We start from the raw sequence: 18,965 nt of genomic DNA on the forward strand, positions 1-18,965 counted from the left end.
AGTTTAAAGCGCGGGTTCATTAAACTCTAAAACCCAAATAAAGAATGCGGAAATAAAGTTAAGTTTATACAAACGTGATAGACGAAGATGAGGGAAAATATATCCCTCGAATGACAATACAATAAAAGGTGAGTCTAAGCAATCCTAATAAGACGACTACTAGTCCAAGGTGCTCCCTAGCTCACACGTCTAAACCCCACAAATGCATCTTCACAAACCTGTCATTCATGTAAACATGAGTGGGGAGTAACTGAGGGTTCTCCCAGCCACATTATGTTAAAATAAGCGTAACAAATAACTCAATTAAGCAAGGCATAGAAAATGATTGTAAGCAATGTAAATAAATAAATGCCATGGAATAAAACTTGCCAATTGAATAAAAATGATTAAAGTGACTAAAATTAGCATAACATAAATTCGTCCGATTATGTGAGACACCTGATAATTATGGATGCGCATCCCAAGTAAAAATGACATTTGCAACCAACCATAATGCAAGACATTTACCACTCTTAGACTATAATTTCCCCGGGTAGGACTACGATAATGATACGGTCTTAGTCTAAATCTGCAGATTTTCGGGTGTACATCCCGATTCGACGTGCGCCAGCACAGCACGCACCTAAGACTCGACTACTCAAGGAGACCGAGTACCCCAATCGCCAGAACAGCACGAAAGTGGTGGAAAGACTAAGATAAGACTCACTTGCCAGCACAGCACAAGTGGCCCAAAACCACACTTGCCAGAACAGCACAAGTAGGCCAAACCCGTACTTGCCAGAACAGCACAAGTTGGGCGAAAATGTAAGTCAAGCAAAAGGTATAGCAAAATGACAAATTTACATGGATATGACCCAATTTAATTAAACATGTATAATAAATCATACGTACTTGAGTCATGATAAATAAATGAAAAAGAGCAAGTAATAACTCGTAAATGAAATATTCCACGTCATTTCATACTTTTATAACAAGGACCACCATTTTATTTCATATAACTAAGCCATTTGAACAAAATGAAAATAAGCGGGAATGAACGATTGCATTATGTAAAACATGAGAAGAAACGTAAATAATCACATGTGAGTCATTCATAAGCATATGCCATAATATAAGAGTGACCGAACAACTATAAGGCATGTTCAAGCTTAATATAAGGTATGAGAAGGCATAGAACAAAACTAAAACTATTGCTATTATATCTTCACTTCAATTATTGAATATGTATCCAATTAAATCTTTCACTACTTGCATGGTCATCTTCCCTAAATACACAATTTCGTATAACACATGTAACACCATGTGAAAGTAAGGGTGGAAATTTAGTGACACACTGGCCTGGCCTGCACAGAAACATGCGACAAGCAGCTTGCAGCACGCAGACAGAACACACGCAGACAGAACAGACAATACAGAGCATCCAAAAAAAAAAACGCAACACCCCTTCTTTGCCCAACCATCTTAGAGCGATTTTCTAGGTCAAACTAGGACGGATTTCACCCGCTCAAAGGACCCAATCCAAACAGGTACATATACTTGAGACATACGTAAGAAAATTGGTTCAATTTAGCATAAAGAACCCGTCAAAAACAGCCTGCGAAAACAGCCTGACAAAAACCCATTTTTCACGGTTAAAGAAGCTCATTTGTGACCGTCTTAAGACGAAATTTTAAGCATGAAAAGAATGGAATTCCTTACATACAACCCACCCATTACATACATGGATATTCACATGAGACGGAAATTAAATAATTGGCAGAAATCTTCCGTGAAATCGACTCAAAAACAGTCCAAGAAAATCACCCATCATCAACTTGTTTATACTTGGTTTTTCAAACAATTCACGAGGCCGTCTTAAGACAAGTTTTTAAGCATGTTACAAGGCGGAATTCATCCAAACAAAAGACTATATTCATTCATGTATATGCACACGAGACATGAGCAATCAAATTGACTCGAACCAACAACCATTTCAACCTAAAAATCGCGTCCAAGGCTGACCGTTATGTAACGTCAAGGAAAAAATCTACGAGTTAATACATTTATAAAATGCATTATGTTAAATCTCTCATATGTAAAGGCTAACCAGGTGCATTTATGAGAATAGGCCTTTTCTTGACAGAAGATTCATCCAGTTAGATAAGAAGCAATACAAAACAAATTAACGTTTTTGAGTTATCAGTTCACTCTTTTACCCTTCTACAGCCAGCAACACCATGTTAGCTGTCAGCTGAGCAAAATGAAATGACGATTGATTGAATTTAGTCATTTAGATTTGAATGTCATCTTCTCCTATCTATCTATATTTATCCACGCTTGAGTCACATTTCCACTGTTTTATGTTCAGTTTTGCGTCCGTCTTAAGACGAAATTTTAAGCACGAAAATGATAATATTCATCCAAACAAATTGCCCGACATGATTACCCACTTCACAAAAAAATTCAAAGGTACCAAATTTTCTCAAAAAGGATAAGTAAAACTCGAATAAAACTGTCTCAAAGGACACCATAAGAACTCAGTCAAGACAACAACTTTATGTTATAAAAGAGTAAAAACACATTTAAGCACATATAAATTTCGACATAATGTCGAGTAATCCCATCACCGTTACCTTTTTGCCCTTCAAAACTCCGAAGAAAACGCCTATAGAGTACGAGCCTCCCACCGGGTCTTCAATTTCTTCAACTAGAGGAAAGAAAACGAGATAAAGGAGCTAAAAATCAGAACTTCCATGAGACGGGTCAATTTGAAATCACCACAAAAACAAGACTTTCTTACCTTGAAAGGAGGAGGAAGGAAAGGGGAAGAAAATGGTACAAAAATTAGGAGAAACGGTTGAGGAATTGAGTCGAAATCTGGGTTTGAAATCGGCCAAAAATGGAGTGTAATCGTTGGTGTTGTTTCGTTGTTACTGCAGTGCTGTGCTGCTGTGTTTATCAGGTGTTTATTTTTTTTTGAAAAAGGAAAGGGATAAGTGGGTTGGGGATGGTGAGGTGTGAGAGAATGAGTGGTCAACAACAAAAAAGAATTATATTATAAGTGTAAGACGGTTGTGTGTTGTCAAAATCGAATTGGTCCGAATTAATTTAGGTCCGAAAGTTAAACGTGACGGTCTATAGCTAGACGGAAGTTAAGACGGGAATTATTATTATTACAGTCATCATTATTGTCACTATTATTGTCCGACCAAAAACATGTATACATAAATTCTTATATAAAGTATGCCTCACAAATATAATTTAATTATACGTATTTTTATAAAAATTTATATAATACGTTTATAAAAATCGTGTTTGACATAAAATTAATTAAATTGAATAATTCAAAAATATATAATAAAGTGATTAAACGGTTTAATAAATTTTAAATGTCAAAATGGGAAATTCGCGGGTGTTTCATTTGAGTACTACGGTTATGCGATAACTGTGTACGACAATTATATGAGATATAATTGTTAAGTGCTAATATACAATATAAGCACTTGTGTTATTCAAATTGTTTGAATGACATTAAAACTTGACCAGTTAAAGATTATTGAGTTTTTTAATTGATAAAATATGAGGTATTTTGTCGAAGGTTGCCACTCAAGTAGACAATAAAGTTATTTTATTTTCGTTTACAAGAAGCGACCTGACAACCAGGGGGCTTGTAATTCGGAGATATAATAATATTGTCTATTGTATGTGATACATGGTGAAGAAAAGTTAACTAATCTTGTACTTTTAGTCTGGACAACCCAGAGGGTATGACATTTATTAATTTTCTGTCACTAGAGTGGATAAACTCAACTACACTGATAGGTACAACCTGACAACCAGGGGACTATGTAGTGTAGAGCCTGAAATGATTTTATAAGATAAAATCAGACGAATTTTAATTATGATGAGAAGCGACCTGACAACCACGGGGCTCATGCATGTTTTAAAATTCTTATATATCATTATGAGGAAGTACATATCATGATGATGTATGATTATGTTCTTATTTGGATTATTTTCTTTCCGACTAAGATTTATCAAAGGAGGCTAGTGGGAGTACAGTCATTTTCCTATTGCTAATAGGAAATGATGTGCTAACCATGCAAGAGACAAAGATTTGGCTATCTGAACAGTTATCCATAGAGGATATGGGAAAAGCGGCTTATATTGTTGGAATAAGAATCTATTGAGATAGATTCAGGAAGCTGTTATAGCTCTCCCAAATTTGTACACTGAGCAGTCAAGTTGTACAAGGCTTGATGTGTCTTACCCGCTAGGAGTAGCGAGTAGGCATCAGGCAATCCGGATGAGGGATATTGGAAAGTGGTGAAAACCATCCTTGAGTACTTGAGAAGGACTAAGGACCAATTCCTCATTTTTGGAGATTGTAAGCTAAAAGTGTTTAGCTGTACTAATGCAAGTTTCGCATTGGATAAGGATGATAGCAAGTCTACTTCTAGTTATGCTTTCACCTTAAATGGTGAGTAGTGAGTTGGAAGAGTTCCATAAAAGCTCTTAACTGAACTAGGTGTTGTTCCTTCAGTGGAGGAAGGTATTCCTCTATTGTGTGTCAATAAGGAGTTATTGCACAGGCTAAAAAGCTAAGGGGACCACCAACGATCTAAACATGTTCTTCGGAAATTTCACCTAATGAGAAAAATATTCGAACATGGAGATGTTCACATTCATCAGGTGTAAAGGAAAGAAACGATGCAGATCCTTTCACTAAGGCACTTTTATCAAAAGAATTTGACAAGCGCAAGGGGGAATATAGGATCAAGGTTCATTACCGATTGCCTCTAGGTCAAGTGGGAGATTGTTGGAACTATGCCCCAGAGCAATCGTTATGAAACGTTTTGAACGAATTTCATACAGTATAGTTATTAATGGAGATTAATAATTAGATGGCATTTTCTTATTATCTTATTTAAAGTGTTAATATGATGATAAATCCTTGATTAAACTGGTATACTTGACATCATAATGGAGATTATGATAATGAGAGTCGAGTATTATAGAGTTTAGTCTAAAAGTGTTCTTGGTCGTTGGATCATCAGAACGGGATTATGATCATCCGGATAGACCAATATATTGATAACGTTACTCATAGGATGAGTATTAATGGATCTCATTCATTAAGTTATAATATAGATAATGCATATAGAGATATGATTATTGAACTGACCAACAGTGAGATTTCCCAAATGGTTATTATTACCTATGCACTGTCAATGTGGAAATTCTCTTAAGGAGTAATTGTATATTTTATCCTTTGACCTGAGATCATCATTGTAGTTAATAGACTACTTATTGTACTTAGATACCGGACACCTAGTGTGTAAAAATTCTAGTTGAATGGTCATTGGGTATAATTAAGTACCTATGTAATTAATGGTGAGTCAAGATGGAATCCGTCAGCTCAAGGTAATGAGTTTGAACTCTATGTTGTCATTAATCTTATTGGTCATATCAAAACCTTGGACATGGTAGATGAATGATTTAAGAAAGGAGTTTCTTAAAGTCATTCCCGACCAATAATGATTGACATATAACATAATGGTTGTCTAGTGGAGTTTGACAGTCAAACCATACCCTAGGATGATCCGGAGTTAGAACGACGGAGGGAAATAAATACAGTATCCTTTACCAGGTTCGAGTACAATGAATATTGGTATTCACGCTATCCGGCCGTCGGGGAGTGTTGTTAGACGCCAACCTCGATTAATAGTTAATGAGATTAATTATTACCGGTTTAGCGATGAACCTATGTGGTCACACACTTACGGTGTGATATTTAACGTTTACGATTATGTAATTTATTATGAGATAATTATTTAAATAATCTCGACGACATATTTTTATATTGTCCGCTAACACGGAAATATAGTTAATATCGGATAAATGTGTGTATGAGAGACCGAGACGTGATTGGCTATGAGGGCCACGTACGCGCATGTCACTTGGCAAATTGGAATTGTTAGCATGCCATGCTTTTGTACGTGTCATATCACATATGGATAGTCATCCCTTAAGTGTTAAGAAAATGACTCACTTCATCACTCTTGTATGTTTGTGCCTTGATGCCCAAGCATTCGGTTACTATAAATAGCCATCGTCTGGTGAGAATTTTATTAGATAAGATAAGAAGGATATATAAAAGTATCCCTCTCTAATACATACATATGAAAGAGAAAAGTTTTTCTCTCTATATTCCGAGGTCGTCTCAAGGGTTGAGAACGTTAGTCTATCTACCGGTGTGGATACACTAGAGCCTCCGTATTTTCGGGGTTAGACCAATTTATTGTCTACACGTAAAGTATTTGTCCCTTTACCCAATTTTTACAAGTTTTTAAATGCAATAGATCTCAGGAGGACCGCGTTTCTGTCTTCCACTGCTACATGTAATGTACCGCGGTCCCTTCAAAACCCATGCTAAATCACAACAAATTGTCACAGGACATTCCATTGGCTGCAGTCGATTCACAACTTTTAATATCATGGTTTTATCTTTCTATGAAATGTTCTCATAAAAAATGTCGAACTTGGGGGTACGACCTTACGGGTACGAACATTAGTAGTTTAGCATGTTTAGAAACAACTATATGCAAAAAAAAAACAAAAAAAAAGTACACGAGAATTAGTATTCCGTAACATAAGCAACCAAATACGAACTGTTATTTATTAAACAAATGCGAAATTTAGGAATATTTCGACTACACTGATAAGAAGGAACTTAGTTCACCATACATAACTCAATCCTAATTAATAAATAAAAAAAAAAAACAGAACTCAATCCTAATTAATTAAAAAATAATAAATAGAAATTCAAAAATCAATCTTCTCGTTGAGGTAGACCAATTCTCCAATGCTATATGTCATCGTTGTAACGCCCCGTAAATTTCGGACCGTTAATATATTTCGAAAATAATTAATTAATCAAGTAAAATTTGACAATAATGTATTTAAAGTAAAAATAATTCAAAGAAATATAATTTTATTATATTTTGAAGAGAAGTATTTATTTTGATAGTTTTGAAATGTTTAAAAATAGTTTAAACCGTGTAAAATCTTTTATTTCGAAATAAGGGCGTATCGGGGGGAAAATGACAATTCGTTTGAACGTTGGGTAAACGAATTTGGAAATGGGTCGTATGAATACTCAATTTTATTGTAATCTCGTGTTTAAAGACTTTGGTCTTGACGGAATTTGCATTTGACTTACGGATTTAATTATTATTGAAACAAGTCAAACCCGACTCGTAAAAAATCCCGACTAAAAATCCCGCACTTCCTTTTTCCTCCTTTCCTTCCTCCCTCACGCGGCATCCCCTCCCCCTTTCCTTTCTTTTTCTAAAATTTCTTGTGTTCATCCTCTAAAAACCCAAAATCAAACACATTTCAACAAAAATCAAGCTAAAATCGCCCTAATTTCTTCGTTTCTTATCGGTTTTTCGCATAATTTACCTTTCCGGAATCCCCTCGACGAGATCTACAACTTAGTATGTTCTAATTTCAGTTTTCATTAAGTTGTTTTAAGACCAATTTTCGGTATTTTCGGTTTTATATGCTTATTATTGTGTTTTAATTGTTTATTTAGGTGAAGGATTGGAAGACGAGTTCGGGGACTCGTATATTGTAGAGGATAGCGGCTAGTGTCGTTAGGGTTTGGGTTTTGAGGTGCTAATTGCTCTTTTTCTAGCTTAAGGTAACATATTTCGAGTTACTCGACGAAAGATCGTCACATGTTTTTGATTTTTGTATGTTTGGTGAATTTTTGTTTGAGAATTAGTTTTCACATGTTTATAATGGTTGCATGCATGTCAATTGTTAGCTTAAATTATGTCTTTTGTTAGTTTAAATTATCAAAGTTGAATTGGGGACGATTAATTAATTTTCAGACGGTCTTATACTGAGCAAAAATGAAAAAAATAAGAGGAGTAAGGGTGGGGCAGCAGGCCGGCAGGCCCGTGGCAGGCCCACGGCTGGCCCGGGTCGGTCCGTTGCTTGTTTCGCGGATTTCCATGTAAAATTCGTCATTTCGGGTTTATTAATGACATAGTTAGTATGAGTACACTTTAGGAATTGAATCATATTAGTAATAAAAATTATGTTAAGGGTAAAACTATGCTTATATTAATAGTTATCACATGTTAGGATAGTTTACAAAATGAAATTGTAAATAATAGGCTCAGAATGAATTGTATAGCGATAATTGTAATGCTTTGTTGATTGTGCCGAAAACTGAGCCTTAATCCCTTTGACTGACTCGATGTCGATCAATTTGAGTGATTGGTCACCGCAATTTAACCCGCACTGCGCGGGGTCAAGGGGTTGCGGGTAAAAATTCGGTTGGATGAAATTTTGAATGAATTAGATAATCGGCCTTTTTCTTGTTTTAGGCCATTTATTATAGCTTCTTATTTAGTTATTGAATTTAATAGCTTCTTATTTTGTAGTAATGACCCTAGTTTACCCTAGAGCCTTAAATATTGTTATAATTGCTAGGATTGGAAATTAGTATTGAATACTTATTGAGGAACTGTTGGTTTATCTGCTGAATAGACAATATTATATAGCCTTTTACATGATAGAATGTTAGAATTCATGTTGGTAAGTGGGACTTTTTGCCCTCTTATGGTTAAGTGGGTGTCTTAATTGACTTGTGTGGTGAGTCGTGTGTGGTGTGGGCTAAAGTATTCAAGCTGGGACTAGCTGGGACTAGGTCCTAGGTGAGTATTTCGGCCTTCATCATAGATAGGTCTTTATAGTCTCTGACGAGTATATGTTCACTGCTTGATAGCCTTTGTGTTCCTGACTAGTGGATTTATATCCAAGTTGGGGCATGACCTCGTAGTTATTTTGATAGTATGGGGTCGGCTTAAGTACTAGCCAACCCTTCGGTGGTGTCCTTAGGGTACTCACTTCACTTTGTTTTAAAAAAGTTGTGGGTCTTGGGTGCGGTGGTGTGTATCCGCATGTCTAGGTCAGCGCAGATTTTAGGCTAGGGTTGTGTTGTCTCTTGGCCATGTTTTATTAATATTAACCGCCGAGCCAAGATACCGGTTCGATTACCTTCCCTACCTCGTGGTATAGACTCGAGTTACAAAGTGACTATTGACCGTACTAAGAACTTATGCCTGTCTTTGATATATTGCCCTTTCTTGTATGGTGATTTTATGAACTCGTAATAGGTGAGATGTAAGCGGTTACGATTGATAAAGTTTGGATTACTATTTGAATTATATGATTCACATGATAGTTTAGTTTGGTCAGTTTAGGGGTCATTTGTTAGAATACATGATAAGTAAATGGTTTATCAAATTGTTTACATGTTACATTACATGTTACATTAATTTTGACGATTCGTGGCTGGGAGGACTCGAAGTTACTCCCCACTGAATTGTGGCTTTCGTGTTTGTATAAAATGCGATTGACAGGTTGTTGATGCTTTGTTGGGGGTCACAGACGAGCTAGTGAGCAAGGAACCTTGGACCTAGTTTTGGCTATTCTATTAGTAACCCTTTTATCCTTTGGTTTGTATATTATTTGAAGGGACATATGTCTCCCTTTTCTATTTTGGGTTTGTATCATTCTACTTTCTATTTAGCTATGGCAAAGTAGTTCATCAGCTTTTGCAGGGTTTTGGCACCCGCTTCTGGGAATGTTGGACTTCTTGAGTGGGATTGGTTGTGAATGGTTTAGTTAGAAAATTTTTTGAAATTGCAGGTTTTTGGATAGTTGAACCATTTACAAACATATCCTACCAGTTTTTCTGTAGAAATTACGTAGTTATTTAAGGCTAGATTTAAGGGTGTCACAATCGTCCTGTGTGAGATCAATGATCTCAATCTCGTCATCTTTTGTTAGATCAATAAACACAAAATAATCATCCTTTGTCAGATCTATAATCTCGACTTTTTTTTTTCGGTAATTCTTCAGGCTCCTTCTTTACCTCTACAATTTTTTTTGCCAAATCAATAATATCAAATTCATTCGCCTCTTCTTTTACCTCCTTCAACACTAATTTATTTTTCGAAGGGAACAACCGCTTTTTGTTTGCCCCCGTCTTTTGTACCCGACATGATTTACCAACTCCGAGTCCGTTCAAACTATTACTTGTAGTGTCTTACATATTAAGATCTTTTTTATTTGTTTTGAGTGAAAGTGTTTACCTATTATATGCTACTTATATAGCCATAAAGCAACCACCATATCTTATCAAAGAGTAGAGGTGGCAATCAGGCCAGCCGGGTCGGGTTTAGGTCAGGTCAAGCCGGGTCGGGTCATATCAGGTTCGGGTCATATCGGGCCAGTCACCCTTTTCGGACCGGGTTCGGGTCATTATCGGGTCGGGTCATTTCGGGTCAAATGATGTATCGGGTTGGGTCAGGTTTGGGCCGGGTCATTTCAAGTCAAATGATGTATCGGGTCGGGTCATTACCGAGTCCGGTTACTTTATCACATTACTTCAATTTTTGACCATTAAATTTATTTTTTAAGCATTATTAGGTTTAATTACTTCATTATTAGGTCAAACTTAACAATCTAATTACAAAATCACTTTCATTTTGATCAATATTAAGCTTAATAATTGTCGGTTTATCAATTTAATCAGGTCACTATCGGGTCGGATCAATATCGGGTCGGGTCCGGGTCACTAATCATAGGGTCAAGTCGGGTTACAGTGTTGGGAAATGTGTCCTCAACAATAGTACGATCACATGATTTAAATATCATTAATAAATCTCATTTTAAAGAATACAATTGGGAAGTATTTATACTGTCAACTTGTCAACATATATCGGTAATGATTGGCTGACTAGAGTTTGACATTACTGTCGTGTGACGGTGGTGATCAGTTTACCCCCTAGGTCATACCTATAGGGCAACACTCTTAATTGATCATTTAATTAATCGTATAATGTTACGAGTTGATTAAATTATTTGAAAAATTGACGGACGATTTTGGAAGTAAAATTTACGTATCAAATTGAAATGTGATTAAATGAGATACGGTCTGAGTAATCGAATTGTATCATTACTCGGATGAAATTATTGTTTAAAGAAACAATTGGATTTGAATGAATTATTATAAATATGATTTATAAATTGGTAAAATATTTTGGCACAAGTAATTGTGAATTACTAAGTCGATTTTGTATATGACGTATTTTTATTAATACGTTGATTTTTAATATGTTAAAAATACATAACAAATTTATGTTACATATGACATGTGACATATTTACATTTGACAAAAATAAAATGGATTCCATTTTATCTCCAAATGGGCCGAAATATGGGTGTGAGTAACAAATTGTATTGTGTTAATTAAGATTAGTGGAATTCATTATTATTACTCTAATTTAGGCATGCATACCTAGTGTCTTTTGTGTAAGAGCACAAAGACCATGCATTGGCCATCCCACTCCACCCTACCCGGTTCTCTCTTGAAAAGAACAAGGGTTCTTTTGCTTATTTTAATTATCATTCACCATATGAATGGTAGTGTGATAATTATTATTCATTCACTTCATAAAAATTATTTTTAGAGAGATAAAAATAATATTCTTCCTCTCCTCTTCTCCTACCCGGTTTTAGGAGCCAAAACCAAACATTTTTGGTTCAATTTTTCATCAAAATTAATATTGTACTAGTTCATATAATATTAATTTTATTAAGAGTTAGCTTTGGGTATAATTCCTAAGGAGAGATCCTACACTTGGATCTTGTTTCTTCCATTAAAGGAAAGCTCAAGAACAAAAGAAAAGGAGATTTCTTTTGTGCCCATTTAAACCGAAATACCCATTGTAAGAATAATGTTTCTTTCTCATTTCTTTAATTAGTTTGCATGCATAAGTTCCACCTTTAATTTTATGACAAATTAATTTATAACATATATGAGTATGTTTATGTATAAAGATCTACATTTCTTTCATACGGGTCGTTATCGGCTTGGGTCGGGTGGGTTTCGGGTCACGGGTCATCGGGTCATGTCGAGTTACAGGTCATCATCAGGTTGCAATATTCTCGGATCGGGCCGTGTCAGGTTTGCTCGGATTCAGGTCGGGTCATTCGGGTCGGGTCAGACTTGCCAGCTCTATCAAAGAGTTATCAACTCCTTAAATGATGGATTAGGATAACAAAATTTGTTGATGGTGCCAAAAGAAATGAGATTTTGGCGCCAAAATCTCATTATAATCATATATACAGAGTAAATATCTCTGTCTTATGGACTAATGGGCTTATATTCAGTGCGTCGTTGCTATACAAATGGAATTTAAGACGGAGCTTAAGACGGGTCAAATATTATTCTATTTGTATAGAGAGAACACAAATTTTGTTATTTCAGTCATTTTCCCATTTGTATTATTTAACATATTTAATATGTTTCAACGTTACGACGAATATACCCAACTTAAGAGAGAGTTAAAGTTCTACACAAATGAAATTTGAGTCGATCCGTTAAATTTGAGTTAACTTAATATGTAACTAGTTTAGATCTCGCGCAATTAATGCGTGGTATTTATAAAGTTTTTTTATTTTTGTACTACTTAATCATGCTAAATAACACCTACCTAATTTTACATATTTCACGTCATTATATTTTTTTTCGAGAAAAAAAACTGAACTGGAAATTAATCCAAGAGAAATGTGTAATGTGCTGAAATGTATTTTTTTTAAAAAAATATCTTTTATCCCACAAAGTTAATTATTTCAATTTATAAATTCTCTCAATTTTTTTGTTATAAAAGAAATCAAAACGATTTATAGTCTTGTTTTTACATAATATAAATAGTATTAGTCAAGTCATTTTCTAATAATAATATCAATAAAAGATTTAATAGTTATTATTTTTATATTATTTATACATTATTTAAATATTATAGCTTGTGAAAATTATATAATTTGATCAAAAGATTATTTTTAATGAAAAAAATTATTTAATGAAATACATTATAATTATTAATTCCTTATTTAGTGAAAACAGTTAAATTATTAATTGCTTCCTTATTTAAAAAGAAACTTTTTGAAGGGAAAATTTGTGAGTTCACTTATTATTTTAGTAGATAGGGGATAGATACTATATCGATTTCACAATAAACATATTATCAAGTTATGCTATCAATAACTAATATCACAATGTACTTTCAAAATTTTAATTTAGACCAATATTTCATGTTATATTTATTCTTAGGTGCATATATAAAGTTCAAATTTTACGATGTAGAAAATGTCAATTATCCTATTTCGATCGCTACTAAGTTAATTCAATATTAGGTCATTCATCGCGTCGAGTCATCATCTGGTCACATGTTATTTTGGATGGGTTTCACATCAAATCGAGTTAAGAAAATATGTTATTGATATAGTCAATATAATCTCGGTTATTCAATTTAGTTAGGCTTAACTTAGTTCACCATCCTTCGAAATCATTTTGTTTAGCTTAATTTAGCTTAATTCAATCCAGTACTGTCTTCAACTCAATTCATTAACACTTGTATATTTTAAGTATAACTTTACTTTATAAATATATTCCAAACATATAAATTTAACATCGATAAAAATTATAAAATATTAAATTGTCACGATAAAATTTTAACATATTATTTAATCCCTCCGTCAGTAATTTGGTTACCTTTGATTTAAATACTGCTCATGAGGAATAAAAAACGTAAACAAATCACGAACATAAATGGAGCACAAGAAAAAAAACATAAGAGTATACTTTACCATTTTTATCGTCTTAATTTATAATATAACATGACGGTCCAATAGAAATATCTGTTTCAACCACATTAATTCAAAAAATGACATGTTTCATATTCAAATTCTAACTAAAACAAATACAAAAAAAAAAAATTAACAAAGATGTAAGCAAAAATGAAGGCAAGCCTAAAGATTGTAACTTTGGTGATAAGTAACTAAATATTCCAGCTAAGAAATAAATAAAATGTAAACAATAAAGTATTGGACCAATAGTAAAAAAAAAAAATCATAATGGCTAGACGGGTTTCGAATTAAGCTTTACGTACTTCAGCTATGTGCAACTTAGTTTAATTTAATTATGCTCAATTTAGTTTGGTTATTCAATTTAGTTAAGCTTAACTTAGTTCACTATCCTTCGAAATCATTCTATTTTGCTTTACTTAGCTCAACTCAGTTCAATACCGTTTTGCCTGGCTAAGTTCAATTCAATTCAATTCATTAACACTTGTGTATTTTGAATATAACTTTATTTTGACAATATAATATTCTATAAATATATTCTAACATATAATTTTGTCATCAATAAAAATTACTCCCTCCTATTCACTATATTCTTCCCTATTTCCTTATTCGGATTATTCGGGTTTTCTTCCCTATTTCCTTTTTTGGGTTGATTTGTGTGGTCCAAATTAAATTACATGTGGGGTAGTGTATTTTGTGTGGTCCAAATCCACTCTCTTATTTCTTGTGCAAAAAGGAACGGGGAAGGATATAGTGAATAGGAGGGAGTATAAAATATTAAATTATCGCGATAAAATTTTAACATATTATATAATCCCTCTGTCAGTAATTTGTTTACCTTCGATTTAAGTACCGCTATCAAATAATTAGAAAAACGTAAATAAATCACCTACATAAAGGGAGCACAAGAAAACAAGACAAGAGTATACTTTACCAATTTTATCTTCTTAATTTTATAATATAACATGACAGTGCAATAGAAATGTCTGTTTCAACAAGCTTAATTCGTAAAATGACATATTTAATATTCAAATTCTAACTAAAACAAATATAAAAATAACAAAAAATTTTGGTTATGAGTCTCGAACCCGTATAGAGCTTACCCCCTATTGCACTAAGAAACCATTGTGCCAAAGAATATTAATTGTTTCTGTTCCGGGTGTAATTTCGGAGCAGTGTTTTGTGACCACGTAAGCTTGTTGAATGACGTCTTTGACTTGTCTCTTCCTTTCGCTCTTTCCTGTTTAAGATGAACAAACTGAGGGCTCGGCTTGGTACCGAGCGTACTCACTCCGACGCTCAAGTCAGTAAACTTAAAGAGGTTAAGTTGTGTGTTACTTGACAAAGTATATCGTAGAGAGATAAGGGAGTTTATACCAGATTAATAGTGAGTTTTAGGATGAATTGTGGATTATTGGATCGTTTTCTCAATGAGGATTGAGGAGTATTTATAGACTTTCACCTTTTGTCACGTAGTGGCCAAGTGGCAGAGCAGGTGGAAAGACTGTTCTACCCTCGGCCGAGGGACCCATGGCGGCCGGGCGCTGGTTGACTCCATGCCGAGGGGACTGCATGTGAGTACGCGGATATGCCTCCCGGCTGGCTAGTTGCCGAGCCGAGACCCAAAATGACAGCCGACAGTCGCGCGTGGTTAGGGTCATCTAATACGTTGACTTGTTGTGGATATCTTTGACCTTGCTCAATATGTTGACTCGGTCAGCGGGTGCAGAATATGCCCCATCAGTTTCTATTGGGAATTTAGTAATATTTATAACTTGTAACAGCCTTGCCCCATGGTACTTCCACAAAAAATGGCACTTTTGCATTTTTTTTTTTAAAATATTTATAGTTATTATTATTGTTAGTTGTTACAACTAATTATTAATGTTAACTTCTTATATTATCTAAAATTATTTAATTTAAATTTCAAATTTAGATGTGGGGAAAGCCAAATAAGTAACAAATTTACGATAATACCCTCGGTGGCGCTCAAATTGAGCGGGTGGCGTCATCTCATTATTCTAATATTATTCATGCAAAAAAAAAAGAAGATATAAATATATGATACGGAGTATTACCTTCGCTCTCCGCTTACATCATCTTTCTAGGTGGCTCCCCAATCTCATGGAAAACCAAGAAGCAAAACACGGTTTCCAAATCTTCCGCCGAATTCGAGTACAGAGCAATTGCCACAATTTGCGAATTAAAATGGCTCAAAGGCCTTCTACACTTTCTCGGGATCACACATGATAAGCCGATCGAGCTCTCATGCGAAAGTCAATCCGCACTCCATATTGCCCGCAACCCGGTCTTTCATGAACGAGCTAAACATATTGAGGTTGATTGTCACTTTATCCGCGACGAGATTACAAATGGGACCATTCGACCAAGCTACGTTCACACTAAAAGTCAATTAGCTGACATCTTTACCAAGGCACTTGGTCGGATTCCCTTTGATGACCTGCTCTCCAAGCTGGGCGTTCATGACCCTCCACGCACCTGCTTGAGGGGGGGGGGGGGGGGGGTTATTACGAAGCCCAAACAAGCACACCAAGCCCACACTCTTGATCCTCTTCCAACTGACTGATTTCCAAAATATCAGTCCATTTGATATCCGTCCAACGACACTCCACTTATCCATCATATATTCAAGGCAAATATATCTCTTTGCCTATTATAGTTTATTTCTCAATTATTTATTCCATGTTTATACTTGTGCTCTAAACCATATAAATAGCTTAGCATTGTAATTGTACACACACAATAATCAATAATATATGATTCCTACGTTTACACGCTTATAATATTTTCTCGCAATAATTCTGATGAACACGTGTACCCACTAAGCATTTTTCGAATGCATTCTTTGGTATCGCTTGATTTGAACATATGTCATCGGATTGCTTCAAGTGCTACTCATTCAATTAGTGTTCCAAACCTCAAGAAACTTCAGCTATCTTGGATTAACTATGAATGTTTGAGACGGCTATTGAGTTGTTGCCCATCACTTGGAGACTTGTCCGTGTCCATTTATGAGTCTAAGACGCACTCGGTATCACTTACAAGCAAGAAATTAAAGCGATTATGTTTAAGTCTTGACGGGTTGTCCATTGTTGATGTTATCAGCGATGCTCCAATATTGGATAAATTGAATTATTCTACGATTTCCACATTATCAATGCAAATGTTAGATTCGGTCTCAAATGTCGTCAAGTCACTTGAACTCGAAGCATATAATATGTGTGAGAAATATAATGTTATTATATATATCAATCAAAGCATTACATCGGTATTTATACTAGAATACATAGCTAGGGTTTACAATAATAAGGAAATTAGAATCCTATATGATATACAATGCTTGGAGGTTAAGTTAATAATAATTCTAAGAATATACAGTAGAAATATAATAGACAATAATATAAAAGCTATGTATTATCCTTAATATGCCCCTGCAAGATGGACGATCCAAAGGAGAGACCAATCTTGAGTAGTAAGGAGTAGAAACGCGGTCTAGGGAGCGGTTTAGTGAGCAAGTCAGCAAGTTGGTCGGAACCAGAAATATGGGTAACACGAAGTAACCCTTTGGCAACCTGTTCCTTGACAAAATGAAAAGCAAGAGCGACATGCTTCATACGTGAACGAAAAACCGGATTAACCGAGTAATGCGTAGCTCCGAGATTATCACAATAAATAGCAGAAGTGGAAAGGGATGTAAAACCCAGTTCACTTAGTAAGGACTGGACCCAAAGGAGTTCGGCAGAGGCATCAGATATTGCCCGAAACTCCGCTTCAGTAGTAGAACGAGCTAGAGTTCTTTGTTTGCAAGATACCCAAGAGATCGGATTTTTGCCAAAATAAACAATGTACCCGGAAGTAGCCACATAGTTAGTTGTATCACGAGCAAAGTCCGCATCACAGTAAGAGTGGAGAATAAGAGGAGAGTCACGAAATAAACGAAGACCAGCATGTAAGGTTCCCTTGAGGTAACGAAGGACACGCTTAAGAGCTTGCCAGTGAGCTGTGCGTGGAGCCTGCATAAATTGAGCAAGTTTGTTGACTGAGAAGGCAATATCAGGACGGGTAAGGGATAGGTATTAGAGGGAGCCAACAATGGCCCTGTATTCAGTGGTATTGGGAATTGGTGAACCATCCATGGAGGTGAGGGGAGGATAGAAGGAAAGAGGGGTGGGGGAGGGTTTGCAATCAGTCATCTTGTACCGAGATAGCAGGTCATGAATGTACTTGGTTTGAGTGAGGGTGAGGCCGAAGGGAGTGGGAGTGACTTCAATGCATAGGACCAAAAGGTGGGAGGAAGCCACGCTTGAGTGAGGAGGGAAAGACCCGTTTCAACAATGTGACGTTGTCGCCGTTCAGCGTATTCATTGTGCTCAGGTGTGTGAGGAGGTGACGTAAGATGAGTGATGCCCAACGAGGTAATTGTGGGTGTAAGCTTGGTGTACTCACCACCATTATCCGAGTAAAGTTAAATTAGAGGTTTATTAAAATATTTTTCGACGAGTGTGCAGAAGCGAATAAAAACAGCCAGTGTATCAGACTTGCGTCGTAAGGGGTAGAGCCAAATATACTTGGTGAAATGATCGACAAATATTAGATAGTATTTGAAATTGTCGAGGGAATAGTGTAGTGACGTCCACACGTCTGAAAACACGAGTTCTAAGGGTGAAGAAGACGAGAGGGAAGATAAATGAAACGGTAACTTGTGACTTTTATTAATAATGCAAGGATTACAATGCGTAAATTGAGATGAACTAATAGAAAGATTAAATTGTTGATTTATTGTTGTAAGAATAGATGAAGATGGATGGCCTAGACGGTGATGCCATGTGAGAGAGGAAGGAGAGGCAGCACCAAGACATGCTACCGCAGAGGACGAAGGATGCCACTCATATAATCCAGAGTTATTGTGGCCGTGAAGAAGAATCAGTCCCGTGTTGCGATCCTTAAGACAAAAGGATTTATGTGAGAAGAAAGCAAGGGCATTATTATCCAAACATAATTGAGATATGGACAGAATATTGCGAGAAATAGAGGGGACATGTAAAACATTATTAAAATGAACAATAGAAGAAGAAGATTGGAAAGAGAATGAACCAATGTTTTGAATAGGGAGGGAAGAGCCATCACCAATGATCAATTCATCAGTGCCATCGTACGGTGTATGAAGGGCAAGGGTGTCAAGGTCCTGAGTGATGTGATTGGTGGCTCCACTGTCAAGGATCTAGGGACGTGGT

At 35.5% G+C, this 18,965-nt stretch overlaps 2 long non-coding RNA genes across 2 annotated transcripts; one reads left to right on the plus strand and one right to left on the minus strand.

Annotated features, from left to right (window-relative positions):
* Positions 1 to 2,967, minus strand: LOC141613927 (uncharacterized). Its single transcript, XR_012529293.1, has 3 exons — positions 2,780 to 2,967; positions 2,613 to 2,686; positions 1 to 250 (listed from the first exon to the last, which is right to left on the minus strand). It is a non-coding gene; the product is annotated as an uncharacterized LOC141613927 (long non-coding RNA).
* Positions 2,968 to 7,580: 4,613 nt separating this feature from the next.
* On the plus strand, positions 7,581 to 9,607 carry LOC141613929 (uncharacterized). The gene is made up of 2 exons (XR_012529294.1): positions 7,581 to 7,684; positions 9,417 to 9,607. It is a non-coding gene; the product is annotated as an uncharacterized LOC141613929 (long non-coding RNA).
* The last annotated feature ends 9,358 nt before the right edge of the window (positions 9,608 to 18,965 follow it).

Source organism: Silene latifolia, chromosome 11, assembly GCF_048544455.1.
Source record: "Silene latifolia isolate original U9 population chromosome 11, ASM4854445v1, whole genome shotgun sequence".
In the NCBI taxonomy this organism is placed as follows: domain Eukaryota; kingdom Viridiplantae; phylum Streptophyta; class Magnoliopsida; order Caryophyllales; family Caryophyllaceae; genus Silene; species Silene latifolia.